Here is a 19,893-nt window from a genome sequence, read left to right on the forward strand (position 1 = left end):
GCCACTGCACTCCAGTCTGGGCAACAGAGTGAGACTCCAACTCAAAAAAAAAAAAAAAAAAAGATTATAAACAAACAAACAAATAAATACATAGGCATGCTAACAGGATTAAAAACATCACCCGACAATTTGCTACCTATAAGAAACTCCTCTCACCTATAAAGACTGAAAGTAAAAGGAAATAAAAAAGATACTGCATGAAAACAAAAACAAAACAAAAACAAGCTGGAATCACTATACTTACCTCAGCTAAAATAGACTTAAAGTAAAAAACAATAAAAAGAGACAAATAAAGTCATTATCTAATGACAAAAGAATCAATTCAGCAGGAGGATGTAATAACTCTAAACATATGCACCCAAAACTAGAGTATCCAGATATACAAAAGAAATAATATTTTATCTAAAAAATGATATAAACCCCCATACAATAATAGCTGAGAACTTCAACATTCCACTGTTAGCATTAGAGCCATCATCTAGACAGAAAATTAATAAAGCAACATTGAATTTAAATTGCACAGAGGCTATACTTGTTTACACTCCTACCAACAGTGTAGAAGTGTTCCCTTTTCGCCATATCTTCTCCAGCATCATAGTGGATCAAATGCACCTAACAGACTTTACAGAATATTTTATGCAACAGATACAGAATACACATTCCTTTCATCAGAACATGAATATTTTCTGGAATAGATCACATGTTAGGACACAAAACAAGTCTTAACAAATTTTTAAAATTAAGGTCATATTAAGTATCTTCTCATGCCACAATGTAATAAAAGTAAAAATCAATAACAAAAAAACTTTGGAAGCGTATGATTACATGTAAATTGAACATGCTCCTGAATGATCATCAGGTTAAAGAAGAAAGTAAGGAGGAAATAAAACAAAGTCTTGAAACAAATAAAAATCAAAATGCAGCATACCAAACCCTTAATATATAGCAAAAAATAGTGCTTAGAGGGAAATTCATAGCAATAAAAAACAGGAAATAAGCAGAAACATTTTAGATAAGCAACTTCAAAATACATCTCAAGCACTAGAAACAAGAACAAATCAAATTCACAACTATATGAATGGGGAAAAGCTAAAAACCTTTCTTCTAAGAACTGGGACTTGAAAAGTATGCCCACATTCACCACTCCTATGTAGCATTGAACACCCTAGCCAGAGCAATCATGTGATATTAAAAAAAAAGACATTCAAATGAGAAAAAAAGGCAAATTTTCCCTATTTGCAGATGATATGTCTGTTTTTTTCAATAGCTTTGAAGTTTACAAATAGCTTTGGTCTGGGCTTTACGTGTGCCCACCCCCCACATTCCCACCCATCAGTGTGCACAGTGTACCTGATAGGTGAGTTTTTGACCCTCAGCCACTTTCCCCTACCCCTTCTGTGTCTCCAGTGTCCATGATATCATTCTCTATGTCTTTGTATAGATATTGCCTTATATCTAAACAAACCTAAAGATGCCACCAAAAAATCCTTAGATTTGATAAGTAAATTCAATAATTTTGGAGGATATAAAATCAACATAGGAAATCCAGTAGTGTTTCAAATAAAATACTAGGAGCAAGTTTAACCTAAGAGGTAAAAAGCCTCTAAAAGAAAAATGACAAAATACTGATAAAAGAAATCAAAGAGGACACAAACAAATGGAAAGACATCCAACGCTCATGAATCAGAAGAATTAATATCATTAATATGATCGTAGTGTCCAAATAAATCTACAGATTCAATGCAAACTCAATCAAAATACCAATGTCATTTTTTCACAGAAACAGAAAATATTTCTAAATATGGAACAAAAAAATCATGCAAATAGCTAAAGTGATCCTGGGCAAATCGGACATAGCTGGAGACATCACATTACTTGGTTAGCATCACTAGGTTGTGGTAACTAAACAGCATGATACTGGTAAAACAACAACAACAACAACAACAGCAACAACAACAAAACAGATACATAGACCAATAGAACAGAATAGAAAACCCAGAGTAAATCCTTATATTTACAGCCAACTATTTTCAACAAAGGTGCCAAGAGTATACATTAAGAAAAGGGCATTCTTTTCATTAAATGGTGCTGGAAAAATTGAATACCCATATGCAAAAAAAAAAAAAAAAAAAAGTGAACTTCTATCTCCTACAATGTCCAAAAGCCAATCGAGATTGATTAAAGACCTAAATATAAGACCTAAATCTGTAAAACTACTGGAAGAAAACATAGAGGAAGCACCTCAGGACATTAATCTAGGCAAAGATTTTATAACTAAGATCTCAAAATCACAGGGAACAAAGATAGGTGAACGGGACTATATTAAACTAAAAGCTTTTGCACATCAAAGGAAACTATCAACAGAGTGAAAGATAATCTGTTATATGGGAGTTAATATTTCCAAACTATTCATCTGAAAAGAAACTAATGTCCAAAATATGCAAAGAACTCAAACAGTTAAAGTGTAAAAAACAAATAATCTCATTAAAAAGTAGGCAAAGAGCATCAATTGACATTTCTCAAAAGAAGACTTACAAATGGCCACCAGGTATATGAAAAAAAGCTCAACAACACCATCATCAGGGAAACAAATCAAAACAACAATGAGTTATCATCTTACTCCACTTAGAATGACTTTTATTCAAAAGCAGGCAATAAAGAATGCTGGCGAAGATGTGGAGAAAGAAGAACCCTTGGACACTGTTGGTGGGAATATAAATTAGTACAGCCACTACGGAAAACATATGGATATTTTTTTAAAAAACCTAAAAGTAGAAATATCATATGATTGACCAATCCTACTTCTAGGTATTTATCCAAAAGAAAGAAATCAGTAAATTAAAGGAATATCTACACTTTCATTTTTATTGCAGCATTATTCACAAAAGCAAGTATATGGAATCAACCTAAGTGTACACCAGTAGAGGGGTGGATAAAAAAAAAATGTGGTATATATACACAATGAAATATTATTTGGTCATAAAAAAGAATGAAATTGTGTCATTTGTAGCAATATGGACAGAGCTGAAAGTTCATTTATGTTAAGTGAAATAAACTAGGCAAAGACAGACAAATATTGCATGTTCTCACTCATATATGGAAGCTGAAAAAGTTGATCTCATAGAGGTTGAGAGTAGAATGATTAAAAACAAGAGTCAGCAAAGGGAGTGTATGAGGCAGAGGGGGCAGAAAAAAGAGATGTTGATTAATAAATAGAATTGTACAGTTACATAAAAGGAGTAAGTTCTAATGCTCAGTAGCAGAGTAGGGTGACTAAAGTTAACAACAGTGTATTGCATATTTCAAACTTGGTAGAAGAGAGGACTTGACGTGTTCTCAACATATGGAAATGATAAATACTTGAGGTGATGGACACCCCAAATACCCTGACTTGATCATTACACAGTCTTTAGATATAACAAAGTATCACATATGTCCTATTAATATGTACAAATATTGTGTATCAGTAAAAAAAGGAGTTTCTGACACACAGTGTATTGATATGTACCCACACATTAGCATATATGCCCACATATATTTTCATATATATATACACACACACACAAACACATGTATGCTATTATACATATACATTATCCCTAGCTACATATGTTTAGTATATGTATGCATAAATATATATATGTATACACATAGTGAAAATGTTATTATTCACATTTGTCCTCATTATGAGGCTGCTTATAATTTCTTCTGTTGCATTTTCTGAAGGACTTTTTTTGGGAATGTGATGTGTGCTTATCATCTTGGTTGTTATAATGTTTAATGGGTGTATACTTATGTGTGCTTTCATTATACATTAACAAAAATAACTATTATAAAATGTTTAAAAAATACCAAAAAATTTTTACCTGTATTACACCAGCCAAAAACTGATCTTGGTAATTTAGATTTTGTCTTTCAGATCTTTCTTTAATCTTACATACAAATACAGTACTTAGTTGAATTCATATATGAAACATAATTTATCTAAAATGCTGTGTGCTATTTTTCCCAGAGCTTTGATTGTTATTACATATACATTATTTTGAAAATGTGAATAACTTGTAATTTACTTAAGATTTTTGGCTAAAGTTTGATTTTTAACCTACTGATGATTTTTTTCCCAAAGAAATGCTATTGTGACTATATTGGCACAAATGCCCATATTATTTTTAGTCTTTTAAAAAATAAATTACCATAGAGTTTGAGTTCTAGAACTGAAAATTAATTGAAATTTGCTTACATTTCAATAGAGTACTATAAATTTAATTTTACTTGTAAGCACATATAATACAAAATAGATGCTTAATAGATATTTAGTAAATGAATTTATTTTTGTGCAATTAAAAAAATTAGCTACTTCCAATATTAGGAGCCAAAACACACATCCACATCTCCACCACATACACAACCTGTTAATTCAATGCCGTGTACTATAATATAAGTCATACTGATCCTAAACTTAAAATAATTTTGTCCTAGATTATAGTATTATCTATGACATTGCTAAACCCACATATTCTCTGAAAATCAACCTTATTATGTTTACAATGAAATCTAATATGTTGGATGTAAAGATCAAATTCATAGGACTACGTGAAACAACCAATTCTTTAAAGTTAAGCAATATTATTCTTTTCAGAATGTTGCAATTTGCTTACAAATCCAAATATGAAAGCATAATATATTTTATAAATACACTAATTAATTATAACAGAAGGCCTTTGAAAACATATATTATAAATATATATATACACATGGCTGGGCTCAGTGGCTCAGCCTGTAATCCCAGCACTTTGGGAGACCGAGGCGAGTGGATTGTCTTAGCCCACGGGTTTGAGACCCATCCAGGCAACTTGGCAAGACCTCATCTCTACAATAAATCAAAAATTAGCCAGGCGTGGTAGCGCACACCTGTAGTTCTGGCTACTTGGAAGGCTGAGGCGGAAGGATCACCAGAGCCCAGCAAGTGGAGGCTGCGGTTTCCAAGAGCATGCCACAGCACTCCAGTCTAGGTGACACAGTGGGAATCCAACTCAAAAAAAAAAAAAAAAAAAAAAGGAAGTATATATACACATAATCTGGATCTCTTACATAACACAGTTAATAATTTTCTTCTCACAAATGTGTGAAAAATCCTTGTTTTATGATATAAAATGCATGAGGTATTTGCTACAATACTTTGTGTAGATTATTTAATGGCAGGATCTGTATTCTGTGCAAGTATTAAAGATAAACACAAGAAAATTTATCACAAACTCTTTAGAGTGATTATAAGACAATTGATGTCCATTGGTATTATGATTATCTTAGCATGTTTTGTATTGTCCAAATAATTCTGATCCATTAAAGTTTAGGGCAACTAAACTGAAGGGAAACTGCTAAGAAGGACTCTTAAATTTTTGAGGCCAAGTTTTAACTTGCAGGCTATGATTAGATAGACTGTGTACCCTGAAGCTAAAACGTCTCAGGGAACAGATGCTACAAAGAGAATAGAAAGATTGCTTTTGTTTGCTTAAGGTTTAAATAGCCTTTAGGGGCAACTGAGTCAAAATATTAAGGTACTAGTTAATAATTAGACATAAGTATATTAAACATTTTAGAATGAGGATTGAATCCAAGCCATCATGAAGGTTTCTTTTTTGGCCCAGAATTATGCTAGTGCGGACTTTGGAATCTAGTCGAGTCCTAGGAAGTACAACTCAAAATTGCAAATCAGAGAGTGGGGAATGAAGGAATGGAAAACTTGAGGCAATTGGCAGAGATTTTGGCAAACAGTAAATCCTGCTGATGTAACAAAGATGCAAACATAAAAATTAGAATTTGAAAGTATGGCTCAGAGGTTGAATTGAGATTGTGGAGGTGAAAATACAAGTGGGCCCAGGGTAAGAGACCCTGTGGGTTCAGACTGAGGCTTATTCACTGGAGCATTCGGGCAAGATAATTCTTAGGGTAAGACAAGGGCTATGCCTCCAGGTGGGTAAAATAATTCTCCATTGAATGGAGGGCTGCAAATCTAGGAATTAAGTAGGACAATCAAAGAATTGCGCAGTTGTTTGAACTCAAATAAAAGTAGCTCTTGTGAACAGAAGTATTATAGAAGAAAGAAGAAATCACCACCTCATTGGTGTCAGCATCAGTTCATTCTTGACACAATTACTTTACACACAAATGGCAATTTTAAGTCACTCCTCTTAAATCATTTTTAGATACTAATTCCAGAAACATGAAATACTGAACTACTTAAATTTATTAATTTACCCTTGGTTTCAGATTGTGTTTCTTACTGACAAATTAGCAAACCATGAAGACCTAAAAGTTAATATTGTGTGAAAGGAAAGATCAAAGATGAGGGAAAAGACTGAGGAGAATTGGGAATAGCCCTATGGGCATGCCCGGGGAATACACTCTCATATATCAAATTGTTAGACCATGACCTTCTCAGAAAACACTTACATGAAGAACAGTCCCTTCTTTAATCAAAGAATTGATAAGAATGAACTCTACAAGTAATATATCTTCTATCTTTTTCACTTCAGTGAATCTACTAATTGTTAATTTAAAAAGTTGCTAAGGTATAACTTACATATAATAAAGCATACAAATATTAAGGGTACAGTTTAATTAATTTGTAATTATATGCATACCAGTGCAACCACTACCAAAATCAGTATATAGACTGCATTTCCAATACCCAAGAAGATCCCTTGTGCATCTTTTCTGTCTGAAGTCCCCAAATGAAATATCTTCCCTGATTTTCATAACTACAGGTTAGATTTGCATAAGTAAAATATGTATTTTAGCATCTAATCTCTTTCAGTTAATATGTCTATGAGTTTTATCCATGTTGTATGTGAATAAGTTTGTGTTTATTAAAAGCTGTGTACTAGTCCACTGTATACACATGGCATAATTTATTTACACATTCTGTTGTTCATAGCATTTTAGTTATTTTGTTTGGAACTATTATGAATAAAACTTCTGTGAACATTCTCTCTATATACCTTTAACAGACAGTGTTATTCACTTTTTAAAATATTATCTTAAGGTGGAATTACTGGGTCATATGGTATTCATGTGTTTTCTTTTAATAAAAATTGTCAAATATTTTTCCAAAAGGGTTTTATGAAATCAGGCTTCCACCAGCTTCCTCACCCATTACTGTCATCATGTTTGGGTAATACTATTTCATTGCAGTTTTAAATTTATATTTGCTTTATGACTAATAACATTAGGTGCATTTTCATATGTTTATCAGCCACTTTGATGCCATCTTTTATGTAGTCTCTGCTCAATCTTTTGTCCATTGTTGTAATTAGGTTGACTGTCTTTTTCTTATTGGTTTGTATGAATTCTCTATGTTCTGGATGAGCCATTTGTCAAATGTATTACAACAACCATCTCTTAGTCTGTAGTTTGTTCTTTGAACTACTCTGTTAATTGTATCTTTTGTTGAACAAAAGTTCTCAATTAAAATAAGTCTGGTTAATGCGTGTGTGTGTGTGTGTGTGTGTGTGTGTGTGTGTGTGTGTGTGTGTGTGTGTTCTATATGAGAAATTTGGTTATTGATGGATCATAAAGGTGTTTCCTTCTAGAACATAGATTCAATATTGATAAAATGTTGAAGAAGAACAAAGTTGGAGAATTTTCACTACCAAATATCACAACTTATTAGAATGCTGAAGCAATTAAACAGAATACTAGTGACACAAGTATATATAAATGGACCACGGGAATATTCTGTAATATCGTAACAGATTCACATACACAGCTGCCTAACTTATGACAAAGTCTTGAATGCAATTGAATGGGAAAAGGATGCTTATTTTTATAAAATGCATGAGGTCAATGAAATATCTAACAGAGGAAAAATACGGATTTTGATCTCAACTTCTCACTATAAGCAAAAATTATCTTTATGTGAGCCACAGATTTTGATACAAGTACTACCTTATTTATCACAGATCTAAATGTGAAAACTATTTTATATTTGTATCACAGATTCCAACTGTTTGATGACGATCTGATAAAAGGGGAAGTCACATTTCTTCCAAACACTTCTCTTGTCTAATTATTTTCTCTCATTAGAGTCAATTTGATCCATTGCATTTTATGTAAAAGGTCCCTGTGAAAATGAGAGGAAGGCTACTGGTGGTAGCTTTGGTTTATATTACTAAAAGCAATATTTTCCGAAAGCAGAGACCAGGAGAATTGTTCACAGAATAAGGGGAATTAATTGGATGGAGAAAAAAATTGGGGTGAGCGTAAGGGAGAAGACAAGGCCCAAAAGAAAGTTGTTGAGGAAAGTTGTGGAGGGATCAGGTGGGGCACAACACTGTGTGATTTATGGAGTCTGGAACCTAGCATGAAGACATGAAACAAGATTGAAGACTGACAAGTGGAAAACTTGCAAAAAGGAATTTGGATAGCTTAAAAAGCCCCCTACACTCACCCCATTGAGTTCTCAATTTATCCTTCAAGCTGCCCTGGCTCTTATAGAGGCTGACTTACAATCCTTGTAAAGCAAAATATTTTATCCCCATTATCCAAGAAATGTCTAGCAATGCCCCCAAAATAAAATTTAAAATTGGACTGCCTTCAGTTATAAAAGAAACAGAGGGCCACTACCTCTTTGAAAATGGACCCTTCTACTGACTGGTTGTTTTTGGCAGCATTTTTAATAGTCATGAAATAAAAGATGCTTACTTTGGCACTTTCAGATCTATATAAACATGGTAATTGGCCCAACATGAAAAATGATTCTTTCAAGTTCTGCCCAAAGAAGTTTATGAGAAAGAACTCAACAAATATTACTTTGCATTTGTATAGTATATCTTAGTTTATAAATCCCTTTATTAAAAGTGAGAAAAATGGTATTTACTTTTAGATTAAAATAGTATTAGAACAAAGTTTTGTATGCAGGTTCTTACTTAACATTATAACAATGCTATTAGCTAGTCACTTATTAATATCATTTTCAAGTAGGGAAACTGACAAAGACACTGTATTACTTACCCAAATCCACTCAGCTTGTAAATTTGTGTCCTGATGAGAACCAGGTCTTTATAGTGTATATAGTGTCCTCTTGCCTTTAAATGACCCTCCGTAGGGGAGATTTGCTCAATGAGGCAGTCAGTACAAAAAAATTGCTTACAACAAATCAAGAAATTTACAGCAAGCATTGGGCATGAATACATGATAATCAGAACAAATCTAGTCTTGTGAAGATTACAAATCATGATTATGGGTACATCTCTAGTTTATAACCCAGGTAATGTTATCAATGAACCTCACCAATCTTAAACTTGGGAACAAGCTGCAAAGATTAACTGCATGATTCAGCAGAGTCACAACCAGACAACAAGAACACTGAAAGGGAAAGTGACTTTAGAGAAAAAAACAGCAAACTATCAGCTTTATTAAATTCATTTGTTCATTCAATAAATACTTATTAAGGTGTTAATATGATTCATGCCCTCTTCTAGATGCTGAGAATACACAGAATAGCCAAACATGTAAATTGCACAATCTCATGGATTTTGCAATCGAGCACCTGTCATGTAGTACATGCAGGGCATGTATGGCAATTGTGCTATCAAGTATCACACACTCGGAGAGGTTCTGGGAATGACAAGATAAATAGTCCCTTTTCCTAAGGAACTGTCTGTTTAACAGAAAAATAATCTGCAATATGGGAACATTTTAATACAGATTTGTCCAGAAGTGATGTGGAAGTAACTACTTTGAGGAGTCTGGAAATACTAAACACTATTATACTAAATATTAAAATAAATACTAAATATTCTAGATGCCTTTTAACTTAGATGATAAATAAATATAACATTTAAAACAAAGAAGAACATATCACATAGAAATCATATATGAGAGTAGAAATATTACTCTGAAATTAGATATATCAGATGTTTTTGGTTTAACTTATTATTTTGAAAACTTGAGAAATGTTTGTACATGTGAGTACATGGCCACATACTGAAGTATCTGTTTACATGACTTGCTGGTATCTTTTTTTTACAAATTGTGCACTAAGACCTTGTTCCTTGGAAGGAAGAAGACATTATTTAATAAAAATATTTTCCTCAGATCTTTCCTGAGAACAAGGTCAATTGAATTATCTAAAAGAAACAATAAAAATAAGGTAAGACCTGTGTAGTATGAGTTTTTGTGTGTGTTAGTTTTGGAATGGTGGTTAGAAAATAAAAATTAATGGTAAGATTGGAAACTCTTATGACAGTAGTTTTTTGACCTTGCTGAAGAGTTTATAATGAATTACCAGAAAACAGCCTGCAAGAAAGGAGAACTAAATAGCACTCAAAATTGCTCATTTATAACCACAGAATGTTTTCTTTAAAAGCAGACTGAAAACATACCAAACTATATCTGTAAATTCTATAACATTTTCAGGCAGGAAATTTTACATGATCTTGGAAGTAAAACTCACAAATTATTGAGGAAATACCATCCCCCTCACATTGTAAAAAGAAAGATGGAAAGAATTATTTACTTAACAAAACCAGCATGGTTTATATATTGAAAATGTATGATTGTCATTTATTTCTTGCTACACTGCTGCTTATAAAGAAGAGTGTTGATTCAACACCAAGTCAAATGTTTATGGAAACTTAATTGCTTTGGTTTTATCTGTTGGTTCTGTCAATTTCTGGCACTGCTCTACCCAACACAATGCTGTCTGTATTTATATCACTGATGTCTTCATATAGAGTTGCTATCCAGATTCAAATATGGTTTTAAAAGAATTTGGAAAGTGTTGGAAAGCAAAGAATAACTTGATTTGCATGTGAGCCCCAAACAGGGATACCAGTTGGCTGCTTCTGTTCATATCTCTGTCTCTTATTTTCATAGATTATTCTCTTTCTGCTTAAGCTTTAAGCATAGTAGGAAATGATCTACAATGACTTTTTCCCCCCTAAAACAAAGCAAAAAAAAAAAAAAAATCAAGGCACTATCAAAAATCTGAACATGTACAATGGGGAACACATTTCAAATGTTTTGTTCTCAGGTAGAAAAATATAGCTTAACATGATGACATAGATAGAAAAAATTTAAATAAGATTCTAGAAAATCCAATCCAAACTCTTATACATTTTTACATTCAGTTTTTTCTATTTCCAACTTGAGAAAAGTTAGCAATTCTTCTCTAGTTATTAGGAGGACGTCAGTATAAACCTGGGATTATAAAAACAGTGTGTCCTTTATTTCAGGAATAAAAGTGTTTAAACATTATGCCAAAAACTTAAATGGTAAAGGAAGGTATTATGGTATAAATGTTGGTGTTCCCCCAAAGTTCATATGTTGGAACCTAAAACCCAACGACATAGTTTTAAGAAGTGGAGGTCTTTTTGGAAGTAACTGAGGCAAGACAGCTCCACCTTCATAAATGTGCTCTTATAAAAAGAAAGAGGTTGAAGGGAGTGCCTGTGTTCTATCCACCATGTGAGAATGTAGCTTGGAAGCTTCATCTATGAGAAGCAGGATTACCATCAAATTTTAAATGTGCCAGCACCTTGATCTCACAGTCTCTAGAACTATGAGAAATAAATTTTTGTTGTTTATAAATGACTCAGTCTCAGGTATTTTTATTACTGCATCCCAAACAGCTTAAGACAGAGGACAGATAAATAAAATGCACCCATGTAAAAAATATTGTAGCCAATGTCAAGTAAAACAAACATATATATCTTTTTCAAAAATGATTATAGCAATGTTTGATTACGTCATTTGTATAGACTGGAGTTAGGACTTCTTATCAAAAAAAATCTCTGGCTAAAACATGTGCCAATCTCCATTCTTTTTTGATGATCCCAAACTATTTACAAATGAATATTTTGCTAACATAGGACAAGGGCTGAAATAGGACAGAAACAATAACATTACCAGTTGAAGGACGTTGCAAGGCTTACCAGATGCATGGCAAGTCAGTAAGGTTATATTAGTATCCACGAGGAAAATAATTTAATTCTGCTAAAGACCAAAAGTTTGAGAGAGGAATAGTGAAAAACAGTAGCTGAACTATAGATTGAACAGTTGTCTGGAGTAGGTATAGGTGCTGAAAACCTATGCAGTAGAGTGGTTAGGAGAGTAGACTTACAGAGTCAGAAATCCTAGGTCCAAATCTTGTGGTTTCTGGTTACCAAGATGATTGCCACTTAATGTCTCTATCTTTTAGTTTCCTCATCTGTAGAGTAAGTAATAATAATATTGACTATCAGCATCACTTTAATGATTAGATGATGTTAAAATATCTGAAGCATATAAGATAGTTTTGAGACTAAGCATTGGTCATTTTCATCATCATTACTTCTATAAATCTAACATCTGTTAGAGGAAGATATAATCTAATAGAAGAAATATATCAAAAAGAGTATAGGCTGCATATAAAGAAGAACAAAACCATGGCCTTTGCAGCAACTTGGATGAAGTTGAAGACCATCCTACTAAGTGAACTATCACAGAAACAAGGAACTGAATACCACATGTTCTCACTCTTAAGTGGGCCCTGATCAATAGTCACATTAGCACAAGGGTGGGATAGGCACTGCTAGGAGAGGGAGGGAGGGAGGTAGATGACAACACAAAAGACCCCTGGTTCACTACCATGGGGAATGAGGGCCACCTAGAAGTCCAAACTTCACCGGCAGGCAGCAAACTTATATAGTAAGTCCTCATTTGTACTCCACAACTTTATAATAAATACATTTAAACAAAATAAAAAGGAGCACAGGAAAGTTTAGTTTGAAATGATGATCAAATATCATAAATCAAGGAATATGCATTAATTAGGAAAAAAGCATGTATTCATGTAGAAAAAAGTGTGTGTGGGCTTTTCTTCCAATATAATGCAATCATTTTTTCTTTTTCTTTTTTATTTTAAAAAGGAAGAGACAATTCAGGGTTAGGTATACAAATGTTCATTATGCAGGTACCCTTGTTAATGAGGTGTGCTCTTCCCTCCCTTCGCAGTTTCCCTCAACTGCCAATCCCACCCTCTCCCCTGGCAGTTTCCCACTATTGCCAATCCCTTTCTTATAGTATTATGATAATTGTTCAAGGTCCGCTTATGAGTGAGAACATATGGTACTCTGTTCTTTGTTTCTGTGATACATCACTGAGTATGATAGATTCTAATTCCATCCAAGTTGCTGCAAAGTTCTTATGTTTGTCCTTCTTTATGGCTGCATAATATTCCACTGTGTATATGCACCATATTTTAAAAATCCAGTCCAATTTTGATGGGCAGCATGGTTGGTTCTATGTTTTTGGTATTGTGAATAGAGTTGCAACAAACATGCATGGATGCACTCATTTTTTCAACAAATATTGACTTAAGTGCCAATTCTATGCCAGGTGGGAAACAAGATGATGAAGATACAGTTTGGAACAAAACAATTACCTTATTGGTACGGAGGCTAAATTATAATGACTGCATGTCTTAAGGAAATAGATATGACTATTAAGGACAAAAAGATGGATGCTTTTAAAAAGGTGAATAAAACAGGGCAATAAGCCGGGCTCGGTGGCTTAGCCTGTAATCCCATGTCTTGGGAGGCTGAGATGAGTGGATTGCCTGAGCCTGTGGGTTCGAGACCCGCCTGGGCAACTTGGTGAGACCTCATCTCTACAATAAATCAAAAAATTAGCTGGACGTGGTAGCGCACGCCTGTAGTTTCAGCTACTTGGAAGGCTGAGGCGGAAGGATCACCGGAGCCCAGCAGGTCAAGGCTGCGGTGGCCGGGAGCGGTCACTGCACTCCAGTCTGGGCGACAGAGTGAGACTCCAACTCAAAAACAAAAACAAACAAGCAAACAAACAAAAAGAACAGGGTAATAATCCATGTAGAGTGATGAACTGAAATTAGATTACCAGGAAATCTTGCAAGTATTAGTGGGAGGCAAAGTGTAGCTTTGGAGGAAATGACGAGGTTCACATAAGATATAAGCAGAACATAAACTCAGACAAAGTCAAAGTCAAGTTCTTCTAAGTCCTACCCACAACATATTTGAAGAATATGTAGAAGTAGGTAAGAACTGTGTGAACGGTTGCACAGTGAAAGAAGGGACAAGCCAGAAAGTGTCTATGTTCAAGGATACAACACAACTTTTTGAATATTTATGTTCGGAAAAATTTCACAAAATATTTGTCTAGAAGAAGTTAGGAAAAAAATAATAACAAACAAAATAGTAGATCTCAGGATATGTTACTTAATTTTTTAAGTATATGACATTAATTGGATTGATGATCAAATATGTGAATCAATATTTAACAGTCTTCATAAATTTTTAGCCTACATTTTGGCAGCCAGGCCCTGGCCTAAAGCAACCAACTTCAAACTTCCATCTATCAGGATCAGGCTGGGCAACTTGGCAAGACCTCATCTCTACAATAAATAAAAAAAATTAGCCAGGTGTGGTAGTGTGCGCCTGAAGTTCCAGCTACTTGGAAGGCTGAGGTGAAAGGATGGCCTGAGCCTAGCAGGTCGAGGCTGCTGGGGCGTGAGCATGCACTCTGGAAGACAGAGTGAGACTCCAACTCAAAACAAACAAACAAACAAAGCTTCTATCTATATCATTATGTTAAGCTATTTTTTTCTACCTAGAGAACAAAATACTTGAAATGTGTTCTTCATTGTGCATGTTCAGACTTTTGATAGTTAAAGATGAAGTTTACACTGTCCACCAGCAATATTAAAGAGAAATAAGGAAAATGTACTGAGTTCTTCATAAAACTAGTTATATCCTACTTAAGAGTGTTTTCCCAAAATTATATCTTGCTTATGTTGTTAGTGTTAAAAATTCTCTTAAGTAAAATTATAGTAATAATAGATGGAAGATTTAAAGTTGTTTTTAAAGCTTAGTATATATACTTGGAAAAAAAAACGTTTGGCAACCCATTTAATCTCCAGATTTTACTTCTCTAGTTTCATTTGAGTAAATCTGAGTCTGTAAAGTGAGTTACTAATATATGTTAAAAAGTCCTGATAAACACAAAAAGCTAGTCTGCTTATTACTTAAACTTCCTAAGAAACTGATTAGCTTAAATGTATCCTTCAATTTCCCTTTATTTTTAAAATAAGGGAATCAGAATATCTGCTCCCCAAGTCTTCTTCTTAAATTAACATGCAATATTGAGTTTTTGGTATTTTCCTGTAGTTCAGAAGTCAGAAAAAAAAATAAGTAAATGAGGGAGAGGCATTTACAGTCTATGATAGAAGTTTGGCAAGTCAGAAATTAACATAGATGTTTTACTACCAATGATGGATCATCTTTCTGTAGTTATTGAATAATAAACTGGATAATTCTGAATAATAGAAAAACTAAAAATATTATAGTTTGTTAGGGCAAGTACAGATGCCTGATGCTATAAAACCTTTTTTTAAGATGGGCCCAATTAATTTCAGATAACTGGAAACACTCGGAATTGTTTTTTTTCCCGTATGTTCTGCCAGAGAAGTTGAAATAATAACTGATAACCTGCTAATAGTAATAGCATTTGACTTTAAATGTAAATGTTAAAAATAACTTTCCAAGTTTTTTCTACTTTAAACAAATCTTAGCCCTTTTAACTTACCTCTTGCCTTTGCAGATTTATTTAAGATAATTAGTATAATTCCACTCTCGTGTTATGTACCTGTCTCTTATTACAAGCAATATGTCCGTGAATTTTTCTGATCCAGAAGCTCCAAGCAGGTCAGAAGCAGAGATAGCAGACAAGAAAGAGTGAATCATGATATTGGATTTATAGTAGTCTCACAAATTACTCTCTAGAATGGAATGTTTATTAACAATACAGATGAAGGGTTATGGTCTTGAATACTTTGAAAACCAATTTTTAATTCAGACCACCAACAGAAAGTGTTCTGCATGATATCACTTTAATGACATTTTCATCAACACTGCCCGGAGAAAAACCTCAATAATCAAAATTCATAGTCAAAAATCATTGATCCCTAGTAATCTCATTACCCAAACAAATAGAATGATGCATATATCTTCCAGGGCATGCTACATATTACTCAAATATTTTTAAAAAGCAAACAAAAACAAGGATGCTACTTCTGTCTCTCATGAAGGGATATGTTTAATTTCACCTGTTGCCAGGTTTTGCTGCTTGCCCACCCTCTTATCAACTAAAGGAATATTTTCTCTGCTAATATAAGATGAGGAAGAATTTTCTTAATTCAGTTACAATTATTTATTAATCCAGGTAGGAAAGTGAAAATGTTCCTGGGTAGTAGAAGCTATTATTATCTCTGTTTTAAAGGTGAATAGATAGACTGTGGTCCTGTGAAGCAACTTAAGCAAAATCTCAGAACTGAAATCCAGGCCCTTCATCTTCAGAGTCCAGAATTTTTTTTTTTTTTTTTTTAGTTGGAGTTTCACTCTGTCGCCCAGACTGGAGTGCAGTGGCACGCTCCTGGTCACTGCAGCCTCGACCTCCTGGCCTCCAGCGATCCTTCCACCTCAGCCTTCCAAGTGGCTGGAACTACAGGCACGTGCTACCACGCCCAGCTAATTGTTGATTTATTGTAGAGACAAGGTCTCACCAAGTTCCCAGGTGGGTCTCGAACCCACGGACTCAGGAAATCCACTCTCCTCGGCCTTCCAAAGTGCTGGGATTACAGGCTGAGCCACCAAGCCTGGCCCAGAGTCCAGATTTTTAAACTCCACCTTCTCCTGCTTCCCATGATTTTAAAACAGATAAGTAAAATGAAACAAAAACTAAAGTGCCATTTTTCTCTTGAATACTTTTACTGAGGGTAGTATTTCTAGCTAATTCACAAACTGGTCACCAAGAACAAACAATGGGTTTAATAGTAACTGCAGCAGACCAGGAAGACCTTTTGCATAGAGAAATAAATCTATGATGAAAAACTTAATGAAATAATCCAGAGTACTGACAACTTAATTCAGTGTTGCTCAATGTGTTAGTTGTGGCTACGTTAATGAAATACAGGGTGAAATGCTTAGGACTGTAAGTGGTTTGTATTGCAATTAAAAAAATTGGAATATCGAATACACATAATGAGATGTCCTGGGGATGAGACCCAAGTTTAAACAATAAATTGATTTATGTTTTGTATACACCCTATACACATAGCCTGAAGATAATTTCATGCAATATTTGAAAGTACTTTTGTGCATGAACCAAAGTTTGTGTACACTGAACCATCAGGAAGCAAAGCTGTCTCGCTCACAGCCACCCAATTGAACAATCTGTGGCTGTTTGGCATTACCATCATTCTGACTTTACATTTAATACTATTGATAAATAATCATTTTCTTACACTTATTTACACATAAGTACTTAGTAAAAAATATGACATACCATTGGTATAGTGAAAAAATAATGTGTTTAGGTTTTCTAAGCACAGTAACGTCACCAGCATGCCTGAATCAACGGTTAAACCATGGGGGGTTGGGAGAGAAAGGGGAAAGCAGGCTTTAGTCTCCACTAAAAACTTTGTGTTTTGATTAAAAGATTACTTTACCCTGTATTTTAATTTATTTTTAAGCTAAGAAACATGAGTTGTGGGACCAGGGATCAAGTCTTATAGGGAAGAGGAGATATTTTGTGGAATGGCTCTTAAAATGTCTCCTCCAAAGTCATCTGTCTCAATAACAATGTTTTGTTTTGTATTACTTATTCTTTTTCTTTTTCCTAATTTTTTTTAAAAAATTTAATTTTAAAGATGTGGTGTATAATTCAGGGTTAGGTATACAAATGGTCATTATGCAGGTACCCTTGTTGATGAGGTACCCCGCTCCCCCACCCCATTCCCACTTACTGCCAATCCCCGTTTGCCTCTACTCCCTGCAGGTTCCGGCCATTAGGCAGGTATCCTTGTTGATGAGGTACCCCGCTCCCCCACCCCATTCCCACTTACTGCCAATCCCCGTTTGCCCCCACTCCCTGCAGGTTCCGGCAACTGCCAATCCTTTTCTTATAGTATTGCGCTAATTGTTCAAGGTCCGCTTATATGTGAGAACATGTGATATTCAGTTCTTTGTTTCTGTGATAGATCACTCAATATAATAGACTCTTAGTCCATCCCAGTTGCTGTGAAGTTTGTAATTTTGTCCTCTATGGCTGCATAATACCTTCAGTGGCACAATCAGTTGGCATGCGGTACTTATAGGGTAGTATGTGTTTTGTATTTCTTATAAATCTAAGTCTCTCCTTTATTTTCCAAACAAACATGATTTCCTGTTTTGTTATGAATGCATGCTGGTCTAGGCCTTCAATAAGCCTATAGCCCATTTTCACAATGTCATCTATGAGAACGTTTTCTGCATTGTTAATTAACATCATCATCATCACTATTATCATGACCACCTTGATCCAGAACAATTTCTGCTATTTTATAATTGGTCAAGGAATAAGCAACTGGAGCCTTGTTGCTGTTAAAAAGTTATTTGAAAGCTGGGCTCGGTGGCTCAGCCTGTAATCCTGCGCCTTTGGAAGGCTGAGGTGAGTGGATTGCCTGAGCCTGCGGGTTTGAGACGGGCCTGGGCAAGCAAGACCTCATCTCCACAATAAACCAAAAATCAGCCGGGCGTGTTAGCACGAGCCTGTAGCTCCAGCTGCTTGGAAAGTTGAAGCGGAAGGATTGCTGGAGCCCAGCAGGTCGAGGCTGCGGTGGCCGGGAGCGGCCACTGCGCTCCAGTCTGGGCGACAGAGTGAGACTCTCACTCAAAACAAAAACAAACAAACAAAACCGAACAAACAAAAAAATCAAGAGGGGAATAAATTTTGCCGGGATCGGTGGCTCAGCCTGTAACTCCACGTCTTTGGGAGGCTGAGGGGAGTGGATTGCCTGAGCCCGCGGGTTCGGGACCCGCCTGGGCAGCGAGACCTCATCTCTACAATAAATCAAAAAACCAGCCGGGCGTGGTAGCGCGGGCCTGTAATTCCGGCTACTCGGAAGGCTGAGGCGGAAGGATGGCCGGAGCCCAGCAGGTCGAGGCTGCGGTGGCCGGGAGTGGCCACTTCACTCCAGTCTGGGCGACAGAGTGAGATCTGGACTCAAAACAAGCAAAAAAAAGTTATTTGATGTCCACTTTTTCCAGTTTATGAGAGACTTTTAAGTTGTATTTTTTGCATATGTAAGGAGATCAGACATCATTTTTCTCACTTGGCATACAGAATCCTTCAATGCACTTTGTACATTGTCATCACTGAACATAGTTACAGGCCAGAGATGGTGCCAGGCATGCACAACTGTGTCTTTAGTCACTGGGTTCTAAGTGTTGGCGATAACATACACACCATACTTCATGCTAAACTCCTTTGGAAGACCTTCCACACACAGGCCTCTGTTCACTGCCATCAGCATGCTGTTTAGGAATGTGTTTTTATATTTACTTTTCGCTGATCTAAGGATACCCTGGTCACATGACTGAATTAATGAGGCCACATTTGGGGAAATCACATGGCATAAACATTATTTTTGATGAGAATTTCTGCTGGAGCATAAGCAGAATCATTGTCAAGAAATAACAAAATCTTGCAGTTGTCAGCCAGTCCAGCAGTAAGCATGAGCTGCTGGTACAAAATGTTTTGTGAAAACAATCAGAAAAGATATCCTGGTGATCTATGTCTCTTTGTCAGTATACCAGTAAACTGGCAAGAAATTCACTCTTTGAAAACAGTGAGGATGCAAGCCTTAGCTTGTCACAGCATGCCTGCTGCATTAGCACATTCCAGCACAGTTATTCATTCTTTGGCATCATTAATTCCTGTTGGACTGTAGTCAGTGTCATTTGGGGCAATAACACCAAAAATAGAAATGTTCCATCTACATTGCAGATTTGTTCTGGTGTCAGATTTTTGGCAAACTTGTCAATAAATTTCTCTACTGTC

The 19,893-nt window shown here is 35.1% G+C and overlaps 1 protein-coding gene across 1 annotated transcript in view; it reads right to left on the reverse strand.

The window, feature by feature from the left end:
• The window catches only part of CRISP1 (cysteine rich secretory protein 1), a 36,359-nt gene extending 27,297 nt beyond the window's left edge, over positions 1-9,062 (reverse strand). The window contains exon 1 of the mRNA XM_008065154.1: positions 9,013-9,062. The gene's annotated coding sequence lies outside the window, so the exon portion shown is untranslated. The remainder of the gene's footprint in view (positions 1-9,012) is intronic.
• Positions 9,063-19,893: the final 10,831 nt, after the last annotated feature.

This window comes from Carlito syrichta, unplaced genomic scaffold, assembly GCF_000164805.1.
Source record: "Carlito syrichta isolate Samal-C Ts95f unplaced genomic scaffold, Tarsius_syrichta-2.0.1 Scaffold308165, whole genome shotgun sequence".
NCBI classification, from domain to species: Eukaryota; Metazoa; Chordata; class Mammalia; order Primates; family Tarsiidae; genus Carlito; species Carlito syrichta.